Genomic DNA, 7,846 nt, shown 5'->3' with positions numbered 1-7,846 from the left:
TTTGAATCGTTGCTTCGCATGCGATCGCAGCGATCAATCGTAGCAAAGTATACGTTCGAGAATGGAGGAAAGGAATGGAGGAGGAGAGAAAAAACGGGGGGGAAGAAAAGAAAAGGAAAGAGAAAAAAAGAAGAAGAGCATTTGATCCGGCCGTTCGCCGGTAGATACACGAGTAAGGTTATTCTAGCTCAAAGCTTTAGACGCCGGAATAAAATTTTCTTAAATCCTTTATCCCTCTCCGGCTAGCTTTTAAGACCGTTCTTTTCGACAATTTGAGATTAAGTTTCGCACGCGTTGCGAGAAATCCTTGGAAAGAGCAAAAAAGTAAGATATATATATTTCAATTAACACGAGTTTAAAAGAGCGCACGTAGCGATTATTATCTGAACGTATAGAACGATAAATTTATCTTTAAAAATCGTGGAAAATTTTTACCGGCCGATACTTTATCTCTTACAAAAAAAAAAAAGATAAAACATTCAGGGAATACAATATTTCGACATTTATTCTCCCCTCCTCTCATTACTCGATTCAAAAGAGGAACCTCGAACACCTCCAACCTTTACCATTTCGTTTCATTTCATTCTTTCTCGATATTCGTCAGCCGAACGTGGACAGAAAAGAAGAAATGAATCGTGAATCGTGTCACGAGCCCCCTTGTTTCTCAGTTTATATTCCACAAGGGAGCGGAAGAAACGAAAGGTGGCGATCGCAAGGAAGCCAACAGCTTCGTTGGTGAAAGGAATACGCGGTGGAAGAAAGGAGTAGCGAAGTTGATCGAGAAAGAGTTGCGCGTATATCGTTGCTTGGAAAGACAACGAACAGAGAGATGCAAGCGTTTCGCCGCAAATACGAGTCACAAATCGCGGACGCATTCAGCCACCGCTACTCGTCGGGAATAATTGCTTTGCACGGAGGGAGGAACGGACCCTGTTGTCCCTTCTGCATATATATATATCCCTCCTTTGTTTCGTTTTCTCCATTACCGCTCGTTTGTATTACTTCTGCGCCTTCTGTTCACATTGTGTCGCGAGCTTCCTCTCTCTCGCCTCTTTTTAATTGCTCCATCTCTCTCTCTCTCTCGTGAAAAATTCTTAATGTTCCGCGACATTTCTATCCAGACGATTCCAAGCCGTGAGACGAATTAAATCTTGACCATATTATAACGTCAAGCGCCGGGGGGAGAAATAAAGGCGTGGTAGGTAGCTCAGTGAGTTCTCTTTCCTTTATTTTCTTTCCTAGAACGAAACGAGGAAATTTGAGAATATCGACGATCTTTGGAAGATAAGGATGGAGTTGTTGGTGGATATTTCTAATGTGCGAGCTGGTTAAATTTATTATTGCGTTTCGCGAGCAACGGCTGAGATGGACAACGGCGGCTTATCTGGCGCATTCTTGGAGAGACAACGTTGCCACGTGTAATTTACACGAGCTCCGTGGAATTAATCGATATATACGCGTGTCTTTGAGCGAAAGAATGTGCATGGCGTCTCGAACCGATATCTCGGCCGTGTTTCGTCGATTCGCGTTGCAATATTCGAATACCGAGTACTTTTTCCGGCCGAGAGAGGGAAGCCTCGTGATATTTCGTCCGTTCCCCTAGAATTTGTCGCGTGACTAGTGCGAATAGGTTAGGTCGATCATCGTCCACCATTATTGTCATAATCGTTGCGAAGAGAGCAAGCGACACGCGATCGCTGTTGAGATCCAGCTGTTGTTTTTTCCATCCTTTTTCTTTTTGTATTAACAATGGAACGGAGCTGAGGCGAGTGATTAACGAAAATCAAGGTACGGAGAATAAATTAACACGCGAGAATGACGCAAACAAATGAGGCAGACTACCAATTGCAATTAGATATTATCGACTCGACGGACGAGAGTTGTTACAGGAACTGGAAAAAAAAGGACTTGTTAATCGCGTGTTATCTCGTAATAAAACAAGAATTCGGTTCGATTCGTTGATCGAATTACGTTGAAACAGAATCGATGTGATAATTTTTCTTTCCTTTTTTTTTTATCAATTATTTTATCGATACTCATTTTCGATTCGGTTTGATTTATCATTCGAAATTTAACTCCTACTCGGAAATAAAAAAATCGCGTTCCCGCCTCGCGACTTGTTAACGTAATCCCACGCGCCGTTAGTTTTATGCTAAATCGTCGTGATCGAGCTTGGTTCGATCGAACAAAGGGAAAAATATGCATTATATAGAAAAATTACGTATTCTCAAAAGGGGAACGCATCTGTTGCTGGGAGAAGTACACGCTTCGTTCGGGAAAAGCAGATCGTTTGAATAATAAAACGGCCGGATAATGGCGTTCGGATAACGGGGGCTCCTACTATTTTCACCCCTTTTATAAGTTGTACGTGTAGTAATGCGTGCTTTAATGCTTGGAAGGCACGGAAATTCTTCTACTTAAATTTAACCCCCGCGTGGACGGGGTTAAAAATGAAAAATAAACTTTATCCCTCTCGTCGTTATCCGAGTTGAAGATGTAGTAAGCGATAAAAAAAATGTAACGAACAATTTTTCTCCGATATCTTCTCTTCTTTGAAACAGAATCGGTATGTTTCCTGCTCCTGCGTCGTCATAAAAAATCCGTCGCCGAACTGTCTGTGAAATTTTACAATTTCAATTTAAAAAGTCTAGAAAGAGAGAGAAATCGAGAATTTAGATTTGTTTTATATATATATATATACATATTGCAACGTGCGAAACAAAAGAGCCCTTTTTCCCCATCGACCATACATACAGGAATACAAGAATACCTCGTTCCATGGACGAGTGACTGCTGCTCGATCGCGTAAATATTTTTCATAAATAATCTACGTGGGAGAGAGAGAAGCACCTTTGTTCCTTTATCGGAGGCGGGGGGAAACAGCTCTTCGTGGCGATTGTATTTTATTCGGTCACGAGGTTGCCAGTTGATTGTGCAAATTCTGTTTATCGGGAACGCGCGTAAATTCATGCGTGAATAATTTATGTCAACCCGAGGAGAGAGACAGACAGAGAGAGGAGAGAGCGCACTTTTGTCCCTTTGTCGATGGAAGCCTCGGGAACGGCGATATTTTATTCCGCGTCGCAACAATTGCTGCTTGCTCCTCGTCTCGCGAGGAATTTTCTTGCCTTGCGCAAATTTATGTATAAATTTACGCGTAAATAACAAGTGCCCTCCCCCCTCTCGATTCTCTTTAACAATCGTGATAATATCGTCGTCATGATTAAATCGCGCTCGGAATATTCGATAAGTGCGCGAATAATTGCGACCTACTCGTGCCGGGAAACGTGATTTAACGAGACAACGGTGACAATAAGATGAAGAGGAAGGATAAAAAGAGAGGAAAAAAAAGAAAAGAAAAAAGGAAAAACGAAGGAAGATTGAAAATAAGAGAGCGGCGTAAACGACTCGAGAAGTTTGATGATGAATTCGTCGTATCGACGAAAGAGATCTTTACGCGATAGAAGAGGTTCGAAAATGAGACTTTGGGGGAGAACTTTAGACTTATACGGGTATAATAATTATATGCGCGTGTATGTAGTTTGAAATAATACGAAAGAATTCTTTTTCCTGAGAGATGGGGAAGGGGATGGACGTAGGTAAAATAATTAACCGGATCGGGACAAAAACGAGGGAAAAAAGTATAGCGTGTATCGTCTAAAAATGCTCGTTTATCTTCCCCGCCGACTAATTTAATTCCTCGAGGTATCCCTCCCCTCCCCCCACTCCCTCGCCGGGAAACCTAACAGAGCGAAGCATCAAATAAACAACATTTCCGTTTCATAATGACGCGAGCACGTCGTTACGAACGACTGGCCACGGCGCAATTGGAAAAAGAATGGAGGGAAGGAAGGAAGGAAGGAAGAAGAAAAAGGAAGAAGGAGAAGGAGAAGAAAGCAAAACGCGATGTGAAGAAGAAGCAAGGTGAGAAAGAGGAAAAGGAATAAGAGAGGTATGAACAGAAGCAAACTCCTTAACGACGTACTCTCCAACGTAGGGAAATTGTTCGTAGTTTCGAGTAACGAATTATTCGATTGCACAATGGTGACCAATCTTAAAGCGAGACGGAGAGAGGCCATTAAGGAGAGGGCAGGCAGGCAGGCCTTAAGGAGAAGATGGAGAGCAGAGTTCGGGAAGAAAGAAAATCAGAGGGTAACATTACCATTGTACGTGGAGAGTGGAGGAGTGACAGTTGGGGACAATTGAGAGTGTCGGGTATATATATATATATAGGTAATGGAAATACGAAACGAATGCAAGAGGCGTGGTGATAAAGAGCACGTGGCAAGAGGGTTAGCTGCGGGCCATTTGGAATCGGGCTCGTTCGACGATTGAGCCGATGCCAGTATGCCGCGGGCTTCGTTTCAAAAAACGAGACTGGTTCGCACGCGCAGTGCCTTTGCGCACACGTACACGTATATATAATATGTATATATATATATACGCACACGCGTTTACTTACAATTAGATACATAGCGTATATGCATAGGGATGCATGTACGAGCAGCAGCTGGTGCAACCAGCGCGAGCATTAAGCTGTGGAACTACTTTGTCGGACTATACTGGTCCGAATCTTGCATGCACGAACACTTCCAACCATAAAGGAACTCGCACCAACGATTCACCGAGCATCGGTGAACTCGGCCACGCTCTGGATCGGTTTTGATTCGAGGATGGACGAACGAGTAAACGATCTGGTTTTGTCGAACAGAATCTACTCGTATACCTAATTACGACCGACTTTCCACCGAGCTTGGCTTCGCTCGAGAGATATGGAAACTTAATTTTCCATGCGGTCGGTCAGCGAAACTGTAACGGCGCTGCTCTTCGCTGCTGGAAAGAAAAGTATTATGGCGGGACGGCACAGGAGTAAGAGGGATCCTTCGCCACTTTATCCCCACTCTAGGCGCTTTGTTTACTAACACCACAGGGTACACGGTAGTAGAAGAGCTGTTATTTCAATATTCAAAATCGTAAAAATCGTAAAAATTATTTTCATTTATCTACGTTTCGTTAAGATAGTCGAAATATTTTCGAAATTATCTATAATCTATAGAATATAGTCTATAGAATATCTAACTTATTCGTATTCAATTATTATCTTAACTACTCGAAATTACATTTATAAATTAAACTACCGTTACAAGTTATAATTAATCTATGCATTTTACGAGAAAATTTTTTATGAGAAAAAAATTTTTATATCATATCGAATACATCAAAGTTTAGATACAGATCGTCGTTTTGGATTGGTACAAATACCATGGTAGAAAGAAAACCGGGTGTGAAAGTAGGCGTTTCCTTCCAAATTAACCAATCAGACTCGCATTCCTTCCGCGAGACTTCTTTCCACCCGTGAGCAGTACGTTGTGAATATCGTTTCACAGGGAAGGAAGGAATCGCAGTGTTTATGCTGCTCATCGTGGAAAATATCGCGTAACGTATTTATGAGCGAGGACGGTTGGTCGAGAGAGAGAAGGAAAGAGGGAGAGGGAGGGAGAGAGAGAGAGAGAGAGCTATGTCGAGAGAATTAGCAGTATCGCTTGCGTGAGATTGCCGTGTGCGAGTCGCGAGCGCGTTATTAAGAGGGAAAACTAGTTTTCATATCTGGAAACGAATTAATTACCGTTATGTGTGTTTTGTTATTAGTTTTACGAGTTGGAATGGAATTGGAGGAACGCGAAGTGACGGTTCGTATATAGTAATATCGCGATGGGGAAGGATGATTTAATTTACGGTGTTTCGGGAGATATTTTTTATTCGATTATCAAAATTGGTCGCGCATCGCGTCGAAAATACCTAGATACAAATTATTTTTACGTCTTTATTTTCGAATATTGCTGGAATATTGAAAGAGATCCCTATTAAAATTTTGCAACTTTCTCTATGACGTTACGATCTTTTAGAATTTTTTATCTTCCATAGTGAAAATGTACTTACCGTGTTCTCTCGACAATGCTAATCGAATTAAATAATAGCGTTAAGATAGTTTCATAAAAGGGAATTAGACTTAGTAAGTTAGTAAGTTTTCGTGTAAAATTCATGTTTTTAACATTTCGTCGCGTAAATTCTTTTTTCTAAACAATCCAATAAACTATTTTAAATAAAACGATTTAACGCATATCTCGTTCCCTTATTTTTTTTGTTAAATCTACCGTGAAATTTTTATCCCGAATATATCGATCTCTCACTCTGCCTCTGATATTTTAAATACGAGAGTGTTATTTAATAAATTAAAATTCTTCGTTTCAATAAAATAAATTCAGCTAAAATTTCGTCCATCCAATTTTTAACAATAATTTCTATGAATAAGAGAAAGGGAAAGAGAGCATCTGTGAACGATCGAAAACTTTATCCCGAAAATGTTCATAATGAATGAAAAAAAAAAAAGAACGATCTACGAATACAGTCTCATTGGCGAGATCTCGAGATAGGAATTATCTAGTCAAGATTAATCCACATTTTCTTATCGACTCGAATAATACGCGTTCCTTCGATATAATTTTTAGTTCAGCTATGTACACACGTATGTAAAGAAACGATCGAGGCATTCGATATCGTATATTACCATATAAACGAGAGGTAATTTGATGGCGCTGTCGAGTGAAACGGAGAATGTTAGAATCGCAACAGCGGACGGGCGACGTTTTTCTTCGCGGTCAGTGGCACGGTTATAGAACCGTCCCGTCTCACTTCAGTAATTCGATGAATTTCGGGTATGAAAGGTACGTCGTAGCCGGGCGAGCCCTCAATTAAGCAAAACGGTTGGTCGGGCACGAGGACACGGCCCGATGTTGGTGAGGATCGGGAAGGAGCCGGTCTGATGCACAGATTCTGTCCCCGGCTTGTGCATTCTCTTTCTCTCTCTCTCTCTCGTCAACTGCCTCCTTCCCTCTCCCACGGTGTCTTAAATTAGAATTTCAGGTGAGTCGTTCTGAAATCCGATTCGACGACTCTACATGGAGTGGCGCGGAGGGGGGATTCGCAATCGATCGCGGGCTCGAGGTCTCGTCGCCGAGCGAGCGAGCGAGAGAGCGAGAGCGAGAGAGAGAGAGGGGGAACGTGGAACGTTGCTCGAAGCGGATGGATAAAAACAGAGAGAAGAATTAGAGGGGGGGAGTAAAAGGGGAAAGGAAAGAATGTTCTCGAGGATGATGATTACGATTCGTTTTCTTTCCACGGATTTTTAACGTTATTCGAGATATTTTAATAATGCAATTAAAACGATTAAAGAAATATACAGAGGGACGATAACGCAAGTGCGATAATTTTTCCAATCGTTCGCTCGCTACGGTATCTCGTCTAGACGAGCGTGTGCCTGGAAAAGTGTGTACAAGGTCGCCATTCTTTTTTCTAAAAAACTAACCTTGGATTATTTTTCTTTTCAATTATCCGTCTCGCGTTAAAATAAATCGCCACGTTCGAATTCTACGGGATCGATAAAAATTTTCTCCCAGTTAAGGGAAGTGTGATGATCGGTATCAGGTAGAGAGAATGGAGAAGAATCGTTTTAAATCGTCTTTGATCCGTATTAAGTAAGAATCATCGTTCGAAAAGTTATTTCAACTCGCGGAAAAAAGGGGTGAAATAAAAGTTCGCGTCTTTGTTCGTTGGCGAAATAGTGAATAGTCTCGAATGTCAAATATTTGTCGAGCAGAATACGCGCGATTACGTCGCCACGTCTTAAGCCACGACTCGATATCCTTATTCGCCCTTCTGTCTTCTTCTATTCCCCGACAGGAACTAACTTCCTCCTTCTCCTCTCCTTGCCACCTCTCTCCAATCCTTCCTTTCCCCTTCCCAAATTTCATTTTTTCCCTCCTCTTTCGATTTTCTTCCCTTTATT

At 41.6% G+C, this 7,846-nt stretch overlaps 1 long non-coding RNA gene across 1 annotated transcript; it reads left to right on the top strand.

The window, feature by feature from the left end:
- The first annotated feature begins 1,475 nt into the window (after positions 1-1,475).
- On the top strand, positions 1,476-4,373 carry LOC114577490 (uncharacterized). Its single transcript, XR_009832922.1, has 3 exons — positions 1,476-3,924; positions 4,013-4,166; positions 4,234-4,373. It is a non-coding gene; the product is annotated as an uncharacterized LOC114577490 (long non-coding RNA).
- The last annotated feature ends 3,473 nt before the right edge of the window (positions 4,374-7,846 follow it).

Source organism: Apis cerana, linkage group LG15 (assembly GCF_029169275.1).
Source record: "Apis cerana isolate GH-2021 linkage group LG15, AcerK_1.0, whole genome shotgun sequence".
Classification (NCBI taxonomy): Eukaryota; Metazoa; Arthropoda; class Insecta; order Hymenoptera; family Apidae; genus Apis; species Apis cerana.
This window is presented reverse-complemented; position numbering and strand designations above follow the sequence as displayed.